The sequence below is a fragment of the Triturus cristatus genome, chromosome 6 (assembly GCF_964204655.1).
Source record: "Triturus cristatus chromosome 6, aTriCri1.1, whole genome shotgun sequence".
NCBI lineage: Eukaryota > Metazoa > Chordata > Amphibia > Caudata > Salamandridae > Triturus > Triturus cristatus.
The window spans coordinates 1,737,652,806-1,737,673,122 of NC_140589.1; positions in this window are offsets into that span (position 1 = coordinate 1,737,652,806).

Genomic DNA, 20,317 nt, shown 5'->3' on the forward strand with positions numbered 1-20,317 from the left:
CCACACACTGCTGCATGCCGCTGCACGCCACTCACCCCACACTGCTGCACACCCCACACTGCTACACAAAACACTGCTGCACGCCACACACTGCTGCACGCCGCACAATGCTACACAAAACACTGCTGCACGCCACACACTGCTGCACGCCGCACACTGCTGCATTACTCACTGCTGCATGCCGCACACTGCTGCACGCCGCACACTGCTGCACACTGCTTCACGCTGCACACTTCTGCACGCCGCACACTGCACACTGCTACACGAAACACTGCTGCATGCCACACACTGCTGCACACTGCTGCATTACTCACTGCTGCATGCTGCACGACACTGCTGCACGCCGCACACTGCTGCACACCGCTGCACGCCACAGTGCTGCATGCCGCACACTGCTGCACACTGCTGCATGCCGCACACTGCTGCACGCCACACACTGCTGCATGCCGCTGCACGCCACACACTGCTGCACGCCACACACTGCTGCACGCCACACACTGCTACACGAAACACTGCTGCATGCCGCACACTGCTGCATGCCGCACACTGCTGCATGCCGCACACTGCTGCACGCCGCACACTGTTGCACGCCGCACACTGCTACACGAAACACTGCTGCACACTGCTGCATTACTCACTGCTGCATGCTGCACGACACTGCTGCACGCCGCACACTGCAGCACGCCGCTGCATGCCAGTGCTGCATGCCACACACTGCTGCACGCCACACACTGCTGCACGCCACACACTGCTGCACGCCACACACTGCTGCACTCCACACACTGCTGCACTCCACACACTGCTGCACTCCACACACTGCTTTTATGCGAGTTTATGCTACTGACATTGTAAATGACAATGCCTTTTATTTGTTTTAAAACCAAAACATAAATAAAAGGCATTGTAATTTTACAATGCCAATAGCTCAAACTCTTATAAATGCGAGACCTATTGCATTGCAAATGCTTGTTATTCTTTATAATTCAACGAGATTTCAAGATGTGAACCAAAATGTGTAGAAATAACCAACACGTGTTTTGGCCCTTCCTGGTGCGAAGGCCTGGGGCTTTCTCAAGGCAGAGATTTAGCAATTTAACAAAGGAGGTCATGAGAAGTCTAAATGTAATCTCAACAATCTGAGTAGAAGTCAAAAACTAATATGCATGAAGTGTATGCAAGCAGCATTTCCTCCTGTGGAAAAGTGCAAAAATATTGATTAAGGTAAAGTATGTATTCTGAAAGAATATTTGATGAAGAAGCAAATTACAGTCCTCCTGATACCCAGCACTAAACTACGCCCTGTAAGTTCAGAAGGTGCTTAGCCTCTTAGGAAAAGTCCATCTTTGCGTAAGAAATGACAAATTGGCAACAATAAACGAGTGTGGTAGAAGACCCTCAGAAGCAGAAAGGCAGCAACCAATGTAAAATACGCGAGAGACAGGAAGTAACCAGAAGGTCACAGTGGTCTCTCTACAGTTACTGTAATGATTATCGCCCTATTTGTCACTCTGCAACAGCAGCGGTGGTCAATAGACCTCACTGTGTTGGCCTCGAAATAAAGACATAGGTAAAGTAGAAATTCTAAAAGACAACCTAACGAACTAAAAATCACGCCCAAATGATGCTACTGATCCATCAGGCCTTTCTCATACCTCCCAAATGGGCCTGGATTTGCATCATTTCAGTACACAAATTACAAATTCTTGTTGTTGCAGAGACCCTCGCAAAGTGTCTTTCCAGCTGATGGAGCTGGGGATGGGGTTTTCACTGTGCAAAGCCTTGGTGCAAATTCAAATATAAGCTGCACTCAAGTGGATGGATCTTTGTCTTGAATTAAGGCTTAATTTGAACAGTTCAATAACATATCAATAACCGTGAAGCATATTGTGTCCCATAAGGATGACAGAGAGTAATAGATTTGCAAACCAGAAAGGTTTTATTAGCAGAGTACCAAAGTTACAAACTCAAATCAGCCAATAAAGTTATAAACCAGTGATCACTAGGTTACAGCATGGCTCGGTATGATGCAATATATATGCTACAATCAGTTGCAGCTGGTGCAGGTAAATACGGCGGGGCAGGGGGAATCGACAGAGGACGAAATAGGAAAAATGAAATAAATAAATCCTATTCCATCATCTGTCGACCCCTCCTCCCCCCGCCCTGCCTCACCGTGTTTACCTGCACTGGCCGCGACTGGCTACAATGGTTCAGGGATAAAGTACTAAAAACGAACAACAGTTACACTATAATCAAAGAAATGTATAAATCAGACCAACAATAAAATAAACAGATAAAACATAAAATACAAGGTACCCATTAAAACCTTTTTATTAGCAATTTAAATAAGTTTTTTACAAACACATACAAAATCTGAAACAAACATACAAATAGTTAGTGCTCACAAGGTTACACTCAATAAACATGTACTGAACATCACAGTGTAAACAAAAGATGCACAATGATAACCTGACAAACTATTGAGGTTGCAAGCCTGTCGACGTAATCCTTTGGCAAATCAAGAAGAAGCATAAATAGCAATATGTACTTGTCATAATATGGGCAAACACTTAGATTTCCATTCCTTGGCCACTGTGTGTCTTTTGTTTACACTGTGATTTTCTGTATATGTTTATTGAGCGTAACCTTGTGAGCACTAAATATTTGTTTGTTTGTTTTAGATTTTGAAGGTGTTTGTAAAAAATTATTTATATTTCTAAAAAAACACTTCTTTTTAAAAAAAAAAAATGTTTGTGGGTACCTTGTGTTTCTTATTTTATGTGTTGTTCCAGAGCGATCTGAAACTGAGCAACTCAACAAAGCATAGGTTAAACATAAAATTTCCAAAGAGAAATACAACTCTCTTAGTTTCCCAAGAGATGGAACCAATCAAAATCTAACATTTGATAATGAGATATCCGCGTTCTCCTACTCCGACGTCACACAAAGGAAGCTCAGAGCCATGAGGCCTTCAGAAGATATCTCGTACTGGTTGAACCATCGTGGTCAGACCGTCCTAGACACAGGTGCACTAAGGCAATTAGAATGTCACAGTGACACTATCAACAATATTTTCGCATGCAGATTAAAACTACTGAAACCATCATTATTCAAATGATTGCAGTGGGCTTGTTTACTGAAAAGAGAATAAAAGAATGAGATAATACACAACGGCCAAAAGCACAGCTTTGATGGTAGCAAGAATTTTCAGACTGAGGCCTACATTAACTATGACTAACTTAAGAATAACAACCTTTAACTATGATCAACTGTAGCGTTAAGAGTCACAGACCATGATTAATCCAAACATAAATTTATCCCCATCTCTGACTGTGAAGCCCTGTTTTCACTAGCAGTTGCGGTCGGTGCATGTAAGCGCGCTGGGAAGTGTCGGGGCAGGGGAGGGAAGTCGGCACACGACAGAATAGAGAAAAATAATTAAATAAATAAACCACATGCCTTTCGCTCACCTCATCGCATCACAATCTCCACAGACTGCTTCCAACTCCACACCCTCCTCTACCTCATTTGACCTCCAAACAGACTATGCAGCATCCAATACTTTCCCCAGCCTCCTCTCTATCTCACCTGTGATGTATCCCATACGTGCCCTTTCCTCCTCTCTACACATTCTTACCATCTATCCCAAACTAGCTCCCATCCCTCAGTTTCCCTCTCCTTGTCTCAATCTCACCACCCAAGGCAACCTCGCATCACTCATATATGAATGTGAAAGACTGGGTATGGGAAGGAAGGATTGTAGACACACATGGACTATGTCCACTCCTATGGCTGCCTAACTGCAGGCACTGTTTGTCTGGCCTAAACCGTTGATGGTTCATACAGTGAAGCCATGTGTGCAACGCAATTATCAATTGCATGGTAGTATGTTTGGATGCAGTTCTAACTAGGCGTGTGCGGCCTTTACCTGCATAAGTCCAAAGTGTGGATTGAGCCTGTCTAGCTCCTAGGAGATTCTGAGCAAGAGCAGCAGCTCCCCAGTCCCCACCCCCAGGCCAGCAGACCCAGGACTGGGGATTGGCTATTCAGCTACCAGGCAACTCTGAGCCCTCCCCTCACACCTGCCCAGGCCCCTTAAGGCTTTGCTGGGTGCACCCAAAATCATTCTCCTCCATCTTGTGAGTTGCAGCCTACCTGTGCAACAGATTGCAGTGAGCAGAGTCCAGGAAGTGGTAAGGAGAAAAACTAGTGCTGTCTCTTCCCCAAAACAAAAGTTTAAAAAAAAACGAATTTCCCTTTCTGTGAATACTGTCGTTGCCTGTGGTTGTTACAGTTTAAAACTGTAGTTTTAACCTGCCTGTGATTGCATATTTTATCACCTGTTTAGTGTTTTACACTTGTGGTGTTTCCTGCCCATGATTGCTTCCATTTAACGTGTTGAATTGTGGGATTTGCAGTCCAAACTCTGTAGTTTTTCCCTCTCCTTCCTGGTGACTATGAAGATTGGCTGTAAGGTCCTGGTCTCCTATTGGTTCTAGATTTTAGGGCTAGTGTTGTGATTAGATAGTGTTAGGGCTAGGGTTCCCATTGGCTGAAGGGGTCACCTGATTACTAGGGATATAAAAGGCTAGGGTTAGGGCGTTTCAGCCCGGGCGTCGAGGACAAGGGCAGTTGCCTGTTAAGGGCAGAGAGGACAAGGGCAGTTGCCTGTTAAGGGCTGAGAGGATAAGGTCAGTTGCCTGTTTGAGGCTGTTCGAGACTGTCCAGGACCAGGGCCAGAAATGCTGCCCATTTTTCCCATTTAACCAATACCCAGCCCACACCATCCACATCCACAAACAGAGCAACACACTCACACCAAATGTACATCACGCACAACCCTATGCACAGATTAATGTACCAGCATGCACTACAAACCCAACCAAACCACATCTACACACCCTACTATCCCAACTACCACACATATCCACCATCACCCACAAACAGTATACAACTCTATCCTATACCACTAACCAAACCACTTATCACTAACACAACGCCAATAAACACCATACATAACTACATCCCATCCAGACACACGCTCCCTGCTGTAATTACACCTAACAGACCACATTTTATCACTAACAAACATATAATCATCCTTCCATCATTTGTCCAACAAACACCCTCCTCTCCCTTCTACCATAATAACACTAACGCACAACACACACACTGCACACCACCACACTTGTTAACTCTTGCAAAAAAACAGTCCAAGACAAACACTCTTACCTCTACTTCATTCCCTCCTACACACAACATACACTCTACTCATAAACACATCACCACCCCCTCTACCGTACAACCTCCTCTCACAAACAATACTATACAACCAAATCCATTGCATGAAACATATACATCAGCACCCCTTTTCACTACTTCTAAAAAACAAAACATATCACACACACCAGCACAACAACATCTTCAAAACGCAACACCTCATAATACTTACCATCACAAAATACAAACATTCACCCACCTCTCAAACCACACAAAGGAACAAACTCCAATGCCAAGCTTTCTCTTTTCCACCACACCTAACACAGATACAGCAACACAGCAACTCTCTTCTAACTGCCTCTCATCCATTGGGCAATTTAGAACCTTACTACATGACCCACATGCTGCACCACCTCCCCTGACTCATACACCTTTCGCCTTAAACACACACAAAAAATATAAGCAACATGCCACACCTCACAACTTCGCTTTCCCATGTCTACTTCACAACAATGTTACACCACAAAAACAACACAGCACTCCAACTCGCTCTCAAACACTATCACCACCACATACACACGCAGACCCATCAAAATGCCTTCTTAGCATGCTGGATGAGGAACATGATACAGAACAGCTACACGGTTGCTATCCTAATACAGCTAATGCCAGCACTAAAAACACTCCTGCTACAAACCCACACAATACTGATCACTCTTCTACAAAACCCTGCCTTGAAAGCCCTGCATTGGTTACCGGTTGCCAGAAGACCTACGTTCAAGCCGCTTTGTATCACCCACAAAGCAATACATGGAATGGGACCGCTCTTCATCAGGAATAAAATCACCAAACACATTCAACAAAGAAACCTCCGCTCTAAAGGAGCAACTCGCCTCAAAATCCCAAGATACAAGAAAATAACCATGGGTGGCACATCCTTCTCTGTTCAAGCAGCCAAACTATGGAACTCTTTACCCCCCCCGCCCCCCAACATAAGGTCCACCGACAACCACCTTATCTGCGGAAAACTACTCAAGAATTGGCTCTTCCCCACATAAGCACCATACGCAAAGAGAAATTTACAGCATATCCCTCTGTATATAAGCATTTGTTTTTACTATAGATATGTACCTATCTGTGTGTATTGCTTTGTATAAACATGTAAAATAATTATATTGTTGAGAGAATAAATAAATAATAAAAATAATAAATAAATCAAAATCATCTTTGGTCTACATGTACATACTTCCATTGTGCATCTATGTACCTTCCTTGTACTTGGATCTGTGTGTCTGTTACTTTTCTCCTGAAAAAGAATATCCAATGCACTACCCTATTTCTCATCCTGCGCCTCTATCAATATCTTTAATCTACATATACTTACCTCCTTTATGTATCTATATACTTTCAATGTACTGATGGATCTATATATTTATCACTTTCTTCTATTTTAGCATTTCCAATGCACTACCCTCTTTTTCAGCCTATACTTCTCTCAATATATCTTCTAGCCCAACCTTCTGACTCATCTCAAACTTCTTTCTACTACTCTTTTCAATGCACTACCCTATCTCTCATCCTATACATCTATCAATATATCCTCTACATCCACGCTCTCATTTATCCCAAACCCCATACCACTACAATGATCCCCAAAATAACCCTGTCTAGACTCTCTCCTATTCTACCCCACCTTGCATCATCTGACACTTCTTTTACTATGAAACAAATCTTTCTAAACTCTTCCCTCTGACTCCTCCCATCCAAAACTCATTTTTACTCATCCAAAAGCCTCCTCCTACTGCTAAGACCTAAAAAAAATAATACAAAAAAATAAAAAATCCTTCACTCTTATCCCTCCACTATCCTTTTCAATCAAAATTAACAGACTAACATGTTCACTTCTCAAATTCCATATTCAACTATACTAATTCACCACTAATCCTTTATGGGTTCTAGAGTAGCGTGCTACTCGCCAATAAAGCGTCTCAACACCCCATCAGGGTTACAAGCGCTGTATAAATGCAAACCTTTTCCCTTTTCTACCCCTCCCCAACCCTTCCCAATCCAAATAACTGACTAACATATCCACCACTAAAATTACTTTCATGTTTCACCATACTAATTCAACACTAATCCTTATGGGTTCCAGAGTAGCGTGCTACTTGTGCTTCAAAACCTCATCAGGGGTAGCAAGCACTATATAAATACAAACCTCTTTCCCTCTTCTATCCAGCCACCTACCCTTCTCTACCCAAATAACTGAATAACATATCAACTACTCAAATTACTTCTTATTTTCCTATGCTAATTTTCAACACTAATCCTTATGAGTGGCGTGCTACTTGCCAGAAAAGTGCTTCAACACCCATCAGGGGTAACAAGTGCTATATGAATGCAAACCTTTCTTCCCTTTTTTCCCTCCGCTATCCTTCACACTCCAAACAACTGACATATATCCACCACTCAAATTACTTTCGTATTTCACCATACTAATACACCACAAATCCTTTATGGGCTTCCTGAATACTAGCGTGCTTCAACACCCCATCAGGGGTAACCCATGCTATATAAATACAAACCTTTTTTCCTCCTCTAACCTTCTGCTATCATTCCAAATCCAAATAACAGACTAACCTATCCACCACTTAAAATGTACTTGCATGTTTCACTATACTAATTCAACACTAATCCTCTATGGGTCCCGGAGTAGCGTGCTACTCGCTGAAAAAGCGCTTTGACCCCTCGTCAGGGGTAGTAAGCACTATATAAATGCAATTACAATACAATTTGTGGGGGGGTAGAGTCCATAATGAGATATCAAAATTGGATGACATGCTGAGGGATGGACTCATAAAATTGTTTGCTGACCTACAACCTGAATGTGACTTGCAGACAACACTACAGACATCATTAGCATTTTTATTCTATTAACACACACTAAAAATAAATTGTAATGTTTCTGGAGCTTAGGGACTGATCTAGAGTTTGGCAGACAGATCATTGTTTCGCAATCATAGCATATCTGATCCCTGTGTCAGGCCAGAGAATATCTGTCTTCTGTATTTAGGGTTTGGACTTATGGAACATCATCCGTCAATGTCAGTCCTCCATCGTCAGTCCCCTCGGCCACTGTCGATAAACACCACTCCCTCAATGTTGGTATGGTGGAAATCCATCTGCCATATTTAAAGCTGTCCGCTGTCAGAGTTAAACAGAGGGACCTCTGAAATGCAGGACAGCATGGCGGGCAGGGTTTCCAATGGTAGACATGTTCATCAACATTGACGAAGACCTCTGTCAATACACACCTGATCGAAATCTACTCACAACACCTGTCTCTCACTCCAAGTCACTCCTATAACTGCATACACTTTGTACCTCTTACAATGCGAACCACTAGCCCATCAGCAGACTTACTTTTTCATTCTTTTGTGAAATGTCTGCAGGAGGGCAAACCAGACTCTCTGAAAATGAGTTAACTAAGGTGGTATATGAGATAATTAGGGTTAAGCTTCAGTTGTTTGAAGCAACGGTCCAGCCAAAGAAGGGAAATGTGGGCCAGAAATGTGGATAAGATGAATGCTGTCACCAACATCAGATGCTCACAGAAGCACATCTGCAATCAGTGGAACGACCTGCATGGAAGAGTCCGTTCCCTCACTTCCAGGGCACACCAAATGGCCCGACAGCTGGTTGTGGGTCTTCCAAGCCCCTCAACCTGAGACCCTGGAAGAAGAAGGTATTACTTCACACTGAAGGTATTGTAGGAATTGTGGGCGGATTGGAGACCTTTAAGCACAAGCACTAGGTGTATCAGAATAACTAATTCACCCTCTCTACACAATCATGCCCCTAATCCCTAACACAAATCTCTACACTAATGTCAAACTATTAGCACAAGTAGACTATCTGATGCCTTTCACAACTCACTACATTCTCTACATATTCACAATCTACTTAGTCTGGCACAACAATCTCATGAACCCAACTCATATAGGAAACACAGTCAAACTGGTGTGATATTACATTTGAACAACAAATCAGCCACCACTTATATAACATCTTACTAATAACAATATAATCTCTACTGATTTATCATATTCACAAAACATATACTATACCTTTTGATCTGCTACAATAACTAAGAACCTGACTTAGATGTTGGCAGAACTGGTCCCGCCGTCGCTTTTTCGGCGGTCTTTCTGTCCGCCGGCTTGGCTTACCGCCCACTGTATTTAGATGTTAAGTAGGCTTTTGGAAGGAAGACGGTCGCAGTCCCGCCACCTTCAACAGGATCTTTCTCCTGCGTCGACGCCGTCAGAGGCAGAAGTGGCTTTGGGAGGAAGTCAACGCCAAGATTCCTGCCTTCCACATTACGATGTGCCTTTCTGTCGGAACAACTGTGGCGGAGAAACCTCCAAGCTTGGCTGGCGGAAATGGCAAAAAAGAGGTGAAAACATACCTTTTTTCGAGTTTCCACTTCCATTTCGGTCCTTCCTATGCTGCTGCCATTTCACCTCGATGCTCAGTCACCCTGTTGTCGACGGAAGCTAACGTAGGCTTCTGGTTCACTTGTAGGCTTCTGTGTAACTATGAACCGCTTGGTAACATTAGCTTATCTCCTCGTGTTTTTACATAGCTCTTACAATCAATGATTACGTGTGTCATGCATGAGCGTACATCTTACCACTTATCGTGGTAAAATGTACACATACTGTATTGAATGGGAAACATCCTGAACAACGAGAGTGGAGCCACGAGTTCCGGAAGCCCACAAGCGTAACCACCCTTGCCCGAACAACGACTTTGCCTGAACCCCGCACATGCTTGGTAAAGGCAAATGTGCTGTTCGGAATGGGCGGGGAAAGAGGAGCATCAGGATACGGACATGGAAAGGTAAGTGGGGCTTGTTCTATGAGGGTTTGTGGTAGTTTTATGGAGTGGTGGGGGTTCAAGATAGTTTTAAGGGATGGTGAGGGTTCAGGGTAGTTTTATGGGATGGTGGGGGTTCGGGCCGTTTTTTGGGGTGGTGGGGGTTTGGGATTGTTTTCAGGGGTGAGGGAGGTCAGGGTAGTTTTTAGGGTTGAGGAGGTTTGGGGTAGTTTTTAGGGGTGGGGGTTCGGGTAGTTTTTTGGGTTGTGGGCCTCCGGGGTAGTTTAAGCGATGGTGGAGGTTCGGGGTTGTTTTCAGGGGTAGGAGTGTTTGGGGTAGTTTTTGGGGTGGGGGTTCGGGGTAGTTTCTAGGGGTGGGGGTTTGGGGTAGTTTACAGGGGTGGCGGGTATTGCTTTGTTCGCCCTAAGTTGGCAGGGTATGCCCAGACGTGGGTCCCTTGCTCACTTTGCCACTGGATTCAAGATAGCCTGACTGATGATGGTTATGAACCCGAAACCGGTCCCAGGATGCTTGTTTCCGGTCCATGGAAGACATGGCTTGGCAGTTAGGGCTGGACTGTTCCCATGAGGCACAGGGTCAGGCTGATTTGCATATGGCCATGTCTGAACGGGAGTGGTGGATTGAGCTAAAGAATGATGATGGATTAAACCCAGGTCAGTTGACTGGGGGGGGGGGGGTGGAGGGGGGAGTGTTTGATTTGCTCAAACGCTCCGTCCATCATCCCCTTTGGTATCGCTTTGTTTGCCCTAAGTTGGCAGGGTATGCCCAGACATGGGTCCCTTGCTCACTTTGCCACTGGATTCAAGATAGCCTGACTGATGATGGTTATGAACCCGAAACCGGTCCCAGGATGCTCGTTTCTGGTCCAGGGAAGACATGGCTTGGCAGTTCGGGCTGGACTGTTCCCATGAGGCACAGGGTCAGACTGATTTGCATATGGCCATGTCTGAACTGGGGTGCTGGAGTGAGCTAAAGAATGATGATGGATTAATCCCAGATCAGTTGACTGGGGGTGAGTGTTTGATATGCTCAAACGCTCCGTCCATCATCCCGTTTGGTATAGCCCACAAGCGTAACCACCCTTGCTCGAACAACGACTTTGCCTGAACCCCGCACATGCTTGGTAAAGGCAAATGCGCTGTTTGGAATGGGCGGGGAAAGAGGAGCATCAGGAAGCGGACATGGAAAGGTAAGTGGGGCTTGTTCTGGGGGTGTTTGTGTTAGTTTTATGGAGTGGTGGGAGTTCGAGATAGTTTTAAGGGATGGTGGGGGTTTGAGATTGTTTTCAGGGGTGAGGGAGTTCAGGGTAGTTTTTAGGGGTGAGGAGGTTTGGGGTAGTTTTTAGGGGTGGGGGTTGTTTTATGGGGTTGTGGGCCTCCGGGGTAGTTTTAAGCGATGGTGGAGGTTCGGGGTTGTTTTCAAGGGTAGGGGTGTTTGGGGTAGTTTTTGGGGTGGGGGTTCGGGGTAGTTTCTAGGGGTGGGGTTTTGGGGTAGTTAACAGGTGTGGTGGGTGGTTCAGGGTAGTTTTCAGGGGTGGTGGGGGTTCGGGTTGTTTTCAGGGGTGGCGGAGTTCGGGGTAGTTTTTAGGGGTGGGGGTGTTCAGGTAGTTTTTAGGGGTGGGGGTGTTTGGGGTAATTTTTAAGGGTGGGGGCCTTGGGGTCGTTTTTAGCGGTGGCATTTGGTGAAGTTTACTGGGTGGAGAGTGGTTCAGGGAAGTTTTTAGGGGTGGGGGTTCAGTGTAGTTTACAAGGGTGGAGGGTGGTTTGGGTTAGTTTTTTGGGGTGGTGGGGATTCAGGATTGTTTTCAGGGATAAAGGAGCTCTGGGTAGCTTTTATGGGTGTGGAGGTTTGGGGTAGTTTGTAGGGGTGGGGGGTTCGGGGTAGTTTTATGGGGTGTGGGCCTCCGGGGAAGTTTTAAGGGATGGTGGAGGTTCGGGTTGTTTTCAGGGGTGGGGGGGGGGGTTTGGGGTAGTTTTTGGGGTTCGGGTAGTTTCTAGGGGTGGGGGTTCGGGGTAGTTTAGTGGGGTGGAGGGTGGTTCAGGGTAGTTTTCCGGGGTGGTGGGGGTTTGGGGTTGTTTTCAGGGGTGGGGAGTTCAGGGTGGTTTTTAGGGGTGGGGGTGTTTGGGGTCGGTTTTAAGGGTGGAGGGCCTTGGGGTAGTTTTTAGCACTGGGGTTCGGTGTAGTTTACTGGGGTGGAGGGTGGTTCAGGGAAGTTTTTAGGGGTGGGGATTCAGGGTAGTTTACAGGGGTGGAGGGTGGTTTGGGGCAGTTTTCAGGGGTGGAGGGTGGTTTGGGGCAGTTTTCAGGGGTGTGGGTGTTCGGGTGGTTTTCAGGGGTGGGGGTTCGGGGTTATTTTTAAGGTCGGGGGGGCCGGGTTGGTTTTAAGGGATGGTGGAGGTTTGGGTCGTTTTTAGGGGTGGGGGTGTTTGGAGTATTTTTTAGGGGTGGGGGTTTGGAGTACTTTTTAGGGGTGGGGAGGTTCGGGTAGTTTAAAGGGGTGGAGGGTGGTTCAAGGTAGTTTTCAAGTCTGGTGGGGGTTTGGGGTTGTTTTCAGAGGTGGCAGATTTTGGGGTAGTTTTTAGGGGTGGGTGTCTTTGGGGTAGTTTTTAGGGGTGGGGGCCTTGGGGTAGTTTTTAGGGGTGGGGGTTTGGGGTAGTTTACTGGGGTGAGGGTGGTTGAGGGATGTTTTTAGGGGTGGGGGTTCAGGGTTGTTTACAGGGGTGGAGAGTGGTTCGGGGTAGTTTTCAGGGGTGGTGGGGGCTTGGGATTGTGTTCAGGGTGGGGGTTTGGTGTTGTTTTTAGGGGTGGGGGTTATGGGGTAGTTTTTAGGGGTGTGGGGGTTCGGGGTATTTTTTTAAGGGGACATTTTTAGGGCTCAGGGGAGGGGTAAGGGGGTAGTGAGCATAGCCACGCATACCCCTTTACCATGCATGCCATTACCACGAAAATTTGTCACAGCCAAATCCGCAGAAGAGGCAACGGAACACAGGCAGGACACAGTCTAGCCTGACCGGTCTAAAAGACAGGAACCAATGCTCACTCAGCTCTCAAAGCCGAGGCATATCCAGGTAGAACACCATACACTCAGGACAACGTGGTTCCAGCAGTGTTCTCTCCATGTCTTGAGGAACTGGGATGTCTATTGCGCATCAATAGGATTAAAATCAGGATGCCCGCTATGGATAGCAGGACCAAAGGAAGCCCTCCAAAAACACTTCCAAGTACGGAGTGTATAAAGCAGGAATTACTTCGAAGATGGTCTGAAAGGTGGTTCAGAGATCTGATCCAAGTCGCTTAAATAAGTGTACGATCCCACTCGTATCAGACATGTTAAAGATACGATGAACCATTTCTCCGAAATGTATCGGGATGGTCCTACGGACCAGGGCCGGTATCTCTTCTGAAGACCTTGCAACCTGGAGATCAAAAGTATCTTGAGCTGAAGTTAAGGCCAAATTTTGTTGAAAAAACATGGCTTGCAGTCTGCTCAGCTAATCAAACCTTATACTGGAAACATTCAATGAAGGCCACAGAGGTGCCTCCCTAACTGTGCGAGCTGGGGGAAACAATACTTGCTTACAGGATACAACCCTGAAGTTTACTGTGACTAGATATGCGATGCCTGGCGCCATCCCGCAAAAGCCTTGATCATTTAGCATGAAATAACTCCCATTTGAAAATAACTCGAAAACTGGATGAATCACTGCAGCTGGGGAGCCTTTTAAGTGGCAAGATAAGTTTACTTTTGATGCATTATATTGCTCCATGAAGCGACACCTCTTTGCACACTAAAGACCCACATAAAGCCTTCTCACAGTCAGTACCACTCAAGAAAACTTCAGTGTCCTTATTTCTGCACCTAAATCTGTACAGTAATTCCCAGGTTTCCTGTATGTACCCTTCGCCCAACGCTTCATACCTGCCTGCCTGGATGTATCTAAGGCAGCATTGGAACTGGAATGTCGTGATTGGCAGTGTGAAATAGCCATGAATGAACCATTCCATAGACGGTGACTCTGCTACCGTAAAAGGTAACTTCTCTAATGTTTCAATGAGCAGCATGGTGTACTTTGCATCTCTGTATGCCATGGTCAACTGTCTGTCGGTCAAATTATAAGCCGAGAACAGATTTGAGCCGTTAATGTACCGCCATGGCACGTTGCCAGAACGCAATGATTGTAGCGTCCAGCTTAAAAGCAAAATGGAGCGCAATTGAGATTGCCCAGATCATAGGAAAGACAAATCTTGTTCCAATTATGTCGATTGCTGAGGACACAATGTTGCCCAGTGAATAAATACTTGAAGAAAGTGTGGTCATACCATTGTCTACCACAGCCATGGCCATTTCTAGGTTAATCCTATCAATCTCAGGTAATATCACAGCAGCATCCTGTTGGGAAACTTTCCACAGTTCATTGTAGATGGCATATAAGAAGCATTTTCTTTACGTGGTTTCTTGGGACCTAGCAAGAAATCCCTAAGATCCATGTTGTCAGCTAGAAGGGACAAGTGTTATTTCACCTGTTGTAGGGTTGAGGTTTTTAGCCATTCTAGGCACAACTTCCCAACACTGGCACTACCCCTGGGTCATCTGTGTGTACATAGTGTGGGTCAGGCCTATGGATACTACCGGTGGTACCCTTGAATCCTAATTGACACCAATTTATGTCGATAGGCAGATCCCTTTCAATTAGGCACTGATGAATTGTATGTACCATTCTGTATCATTGCACCCAGCATCTCCTCACTTATCAGTGTGTCATTTATTAAATCTTCAATAGGTGTGGGTAAGGGGATGCGTGGTGTTTTCCGGTCTTTTATTTTTGCAAACCTGTAGCAGGTAGTCTGTTGCACTGTTCTATTCAGGAATATTATCTGTAATGGTAAGAGGCAAGCTTTAAATAAAAACTCAGATCCCTGAAACTGCCAGTCTTTCGTCCTCCAAATGGATTTTGTGTCTATCGTATCCCTCCAATAGGCAAAACCTTGTATAGACAGTTGGGAGATAAAAGGTGCTGAATATATGAGCTTGGTGTTTGTCAGCATCATTTTCTTTGCAGTTGCATTTGCCTGTACTAACTTATAGTAATATGACATTGGGTCTGATGTATTGAACCCTGAAAAGTATGCAAATTTCTGCGCGAATGTGGCAGAACTACCTTTCGGCTGTGCTGGGCAATGTTCCCATGGACGGTAAGTATTAACAGTACGTGGGACACTAGATCTGTGCAAAAAGTGATGACCATAATGCTGGTAACAATGCATACTGTTGAAGTCAGGTGTATCTTCGCACAATTCCAGGTAAGAAAATGCAGCAGATTGTTCTAAATCTGAGAGCATAGTATTTACAGTGTCAATGTCCCAATCTTCAGAGAGTGTACTCGGGGTAATGAAATCATTCAATGAAATTTTAAATACATGTAGAATTTTCAAATGTTCAGTAGGACCGAATACATCAGATGAAACTCTATCCCAAACTATACCCTCCAGTACTGAAACTGCTATAATGTTCACTAGGTACAGGTCTCTCTGTTCACGGTGTGATGACGTATGAGGTTTCAAGACCAAGCTCACAGGTTGTACTGCAGAGCATTGTGGGAGGTAATGTCCATTCAGTAGTAGGAAAAAGACAGTTACTATACCAATCCAAACTAACAGGAACAGGATCTGTAATGCAAACCAAAGATGCAACCAAGGGGACACCAAGTAGGTCTTTATCAGCCAGAGATAGAAATGTCAAAATCTTTCTTTTTTTGGAAATGGGTGGCGTGTGCTCAGGTTTACTTGGATCCGAAGAAAAGTCATTGAAGTTGATGAAGTAGCCAGACGCAGTTCGATCTATCTGTGGGAGCTCAGCAGTGTTTGTAGAACTGGCAGTTGCTTCTTCTGAAGGCACATTGATGTAAAGTTAATTATTGGGCCGTATTACAATTTGCGTTTCAGTTGTATTTGGATGTTGTTCAGTTTCAACAGGGGTAATTCGTACTCTGTTATTTGCTACTCTGGCATATTGTGCAGAGGAGTTTTGAAACATTATTAGTCTTTCCATCTGAACTTCTTGTATAGTAGCGAGAGGAGGTCTGCAGCTACCCAGGGTTCCACACGGCGTACTGTCGAGAATCAGCCACAGTGTGAGTTGATCAGATCAATGGAGACAAATCTTTTTTCTTTTTTGCCAGCAAGAGGCGGAAGAAGTACTGTTCTTGTTCCTTGAACCACCAGTACAGGTACAGGTGTTCTGTAGGATGGCCCAAACCCCTTCTTGTCCATGATCTTTTCTCTGATCAGGTCCCCAATCTTTGGAACCCAGACAGGTCTTGCTGAAACTGGTTTCACTTCCCCATTGGCAGTGCGTTTGACTTGAACATTGCTTTGGTAATGCCTAGAATTCATTGAGTTCCTGTAAAACAGCCAAACGATCATTTAATTCAAATGGTTTCACATCGCCACTGTGCTGGCACAATCAAGGTCAGGTACCCACATTCTTGTCCCAAGCAGTATCTCATAGGGGGTACGTCATCCTAAGGATTTTCTTGGCATATTTATTTAGTGTCCTCGAGACCACATATAGGTGATTGACCCAACTACCGCCCCCACCTAATACTCTTGCTGTTAAGGATTGCTTTAGGTCCCTGTTTCTCCTCTCCATCACCGGATTTCCCTCGGGATGGTAGGGGGAGGAGGCCAAATCCAAACCTTCCATGGCTTCCTTGTAAGCCCGAGAGCTATATACAGGGCCACAGTCGGAATGTAACAAGCCAATTGCGTATGTCCCAATGAAGACTCGCCAATCCTTTATAACAGTTCAAGCATCAGCCAAGCGCTGAGGCCAAACCCATAGAAATCTAGAGCATGGATCTAATGCCAGCAAGATGTACTTGTAAGCCCCGTCTGAATTTAAGGGCCGCAGTGATCCAAATAGACACATGCAAGACATCTGTCTGAAATGAGCAATGATGTTTGTGGTGGAAGTGCTACGGTGGAACCTTTCATCTGCTGGCAGATGTCGCACTTTAAGACATAAGCCTTTGTTTGTTTAGACAAACTTGGCCACCAGAATCGCTGCTTCAGTAATGAAATTGTAACAGTGACTTCTGCGTGTGTGGAGGCCAGACCCTCATGAGCAGCAAGTATTAAACCTAATCTGCGATCCTTGTTTGGTATAACTTCATCTCTACTCCTGGAATTTGAGCATGCGTTGTGTTTAATTTATAGTAATATTTGAGTGAAAAGCCTTTTGGGACAGCAGAGTTGTTGACAGCTATCAGTATGTGCCCATCTATCCTTGTGCTAGAACGAGAGAGTGCTGCAACGGCAGCAGTTCGCACTGTCGCCTTGGTGGCTTCATCAGCCAGTGAATTCCTTCAACGTGTATGCCAACACTCTGATGACTCAAGGTGTGAATAACTTGAGCCTGTGGCAGGCATGCTTTCATCTTTGCCACTTGTTCGATAACAATTTATGTTTAATTGTGCAACATTTGGAATGCTCTCTTTGGTAGCAGCTTCTAAAGTTGGTACCGGGGTTACAACTATTATGCGTTTCCCCTGTGCTAGTGCTCTTTCTCTCACTGCAGCAGTCTGTACTGCTGTCAGTATTTTTGCTGTGGCTGCAAATCGCATTTCTGCATGTGTGTATAAATGTGATTTGTATGAAATTGGGACTGTCTCACCTTCTTTGAAAGTGCTGTATGTATATCCTGATAAACCCGGGACCACCCGGATCACCAAGTTGGTGGTATTTACACATATGTGCAAATGTTTAGATGCTATCATGTCAGCCTGAACTGAACGTAGAGTATCTGAATGTTCCTGTGTCCACTGATGTGATGTGAAATCAGGTCTGATTAAGTCGTAGAAAATTTTTACTTTTCTGCGTAATCTAGAATGTATGTTCTGTCAAAATGTAGAAATCCTAAAATGGATAGCAAACCTTTGAGAGTTGTTGGAGCAGCGCACGCTTTTCTAAAAAGTTGGCTGCCAAGCTCTTGCCTTCACTTGACAGCTCATATCCCAAAAATAGGACATTGAGATGGGCAATTTTTGATTTCTTGAAATTAAATTTGTAGCCCAATTGGCGAATCCCACAATTATGTCGTTCATCCCACACAAGTGTTCAAGGAATTCATCGTCCGTCAGATAGATATCATCTACCTAGGACACTGCCTCCTCATTGGATGTTTGTAATATTTCCGACACTCTTGCCGATAATAGCCCCAGGCTATTCTTATACCTCTGGGGAAAATGACAAAAATTTCGCTGAGGACAGAAAATGCTATATTTTGGCAGAAGAATCCATTCGAGATATCTAATGTCGTTTTGTATTTCTTCCGCACAATGTTATTCATTTATGCGTCACTATGCACATTTTGAGCTGCAAATGTCTGTGTGCATGTGTTTAAATGTCGGTAGCCTAAAACTAGACGATATGTGTTGTACAGGGAACAAAGTATGATTCATCGGGGAGGTGCAAGTCTCAATTACACCCTGGTATTTGAGTTGGTCTAATATTTCTTTGACCTGTCTTTTTGCATCATTTTTAATAGGGTACTGTCTCTGTGGATTTGGAGTAGATTTTAATGAGATTTCTTGTAGGGTAGACTCCACGTCCCACCCTACATGGTTGCGGTATAATGCCGGAGCTAGCGCTAGCGCCCACTCCTGCGCATATTAATGTTTTAAATTTTCTGGAACGAGGTTGGAGAAAGCAGGCAAAATTACGCTTTCCCCTTTTGGGTAATCCATCACAAACTCAGGCGGCCAATCTTTTTCTGCTAGCAGTATGTCATATCCATATGTTAAGTTCTCCCAAAAGAGACCTTTAACCTTTCTCAAAATGTAACCCTCTATTTGGAGTATAATTTTTTGCAATTGATGTGGGACACTAACTCTCGTATCCGGTGTTTCCACATTGATGTGGTCATTCAATACTGCTGTCACCAGAAAATTCTTAAGGTTCCTGTCGAGCTATTGTTACTTCTGCCATGCTGTCTAGCAACGTCAGAGCCCATTCTCCGTTCAGAAGCTGAGTCCTCAGTAACCTGGGCACGTCTAATTTTTAAGCCAGCTACTTTGAATTGAGGTTTTGGTTAAAGTTGCTCTTCCTGTTTGATAATATAATCTGAAGTGCAATGTGTTTACATTTTTGTCTTTGGTCAATCTTCTTGCTTTTGTTCTGATCACCCGTCCCTCTCAGAGTTTTTTGATGAACCCGGAAAGGAACGAAAGGAAGGTGCATCAGTACCTCTCAGGTTTCCGAACGTTAATACGATTCTTAAGGTTCTTAAGAGGATTCCCGTTGGGTAGACCCACCCCTTGATCGTGAATTCTTTTCTGTATTGTTATTTTTGGATTGTTAGTTCTCCCATTTCTTTTTAGAAGAAACGGGTGCTTGCTTTGGGTTGTCCTTATAGGGACTACCCGCCATTTGTGGCTTCCCTGCTTTGGTTCCTAAATTATCTCTACCTACTGCAGCATAGGTTTCTTTGATAATGTTTGGTAATTCTCGCTCCTTATCTCTAGATGCTATTTCCCTTAGATGGCTGTGTATGGCCACTGCTGCTCCTCTTCCTTTTTGTTGCTCAGCATGATTGCAGAGACTTGGGCAAAATTACCCATCAGTTTCTTCCTAAAGTCCAGGGTAGGTCCTGCCCCGTACTCATTCTCTATCTGTTTCAATACCTCTGGAAAAAGCTGCTGTGGACGGAGTACCATGTATCCTAATGTATACAGATGCAAAGATTGTTCCCCAAGTGGTACAATAATCAATTGAAGGAACCATCCCCATTGGCAAGCAAATGGTTAGCATTCTATGTTTTTCTTGAGGACCCCTTTTTGGGGAATACTGCTACCAGCTGTGCTATTTTTGTGCTATCCAGAATGTAATTTCCTCCCGTTTGGATGGAATTACTATTACTGGTTTTAGTGTCTGTGGGTTAATGGTGGGTGTGGGCTGATGTGGACCAACTGGAGCACTTCTCGCAGGTTGGACTGTTAATGTTTGCATAACGAACTGGATAATGTGTCTTTGCATATTGTACGGACTTTATCCACTGGTAGTGTATCTATCTCGGGATGTGGAGTGTTTGTCGCTAAGACCCGCCCGGTCGCACCTTCCATGCTGAGCAGACAGAGTCTAACAACAGAAGTTGTATGTGGGAGGGTGCCTTTAAACCAGTTTCTGCATTGCTGATAACTTAAAG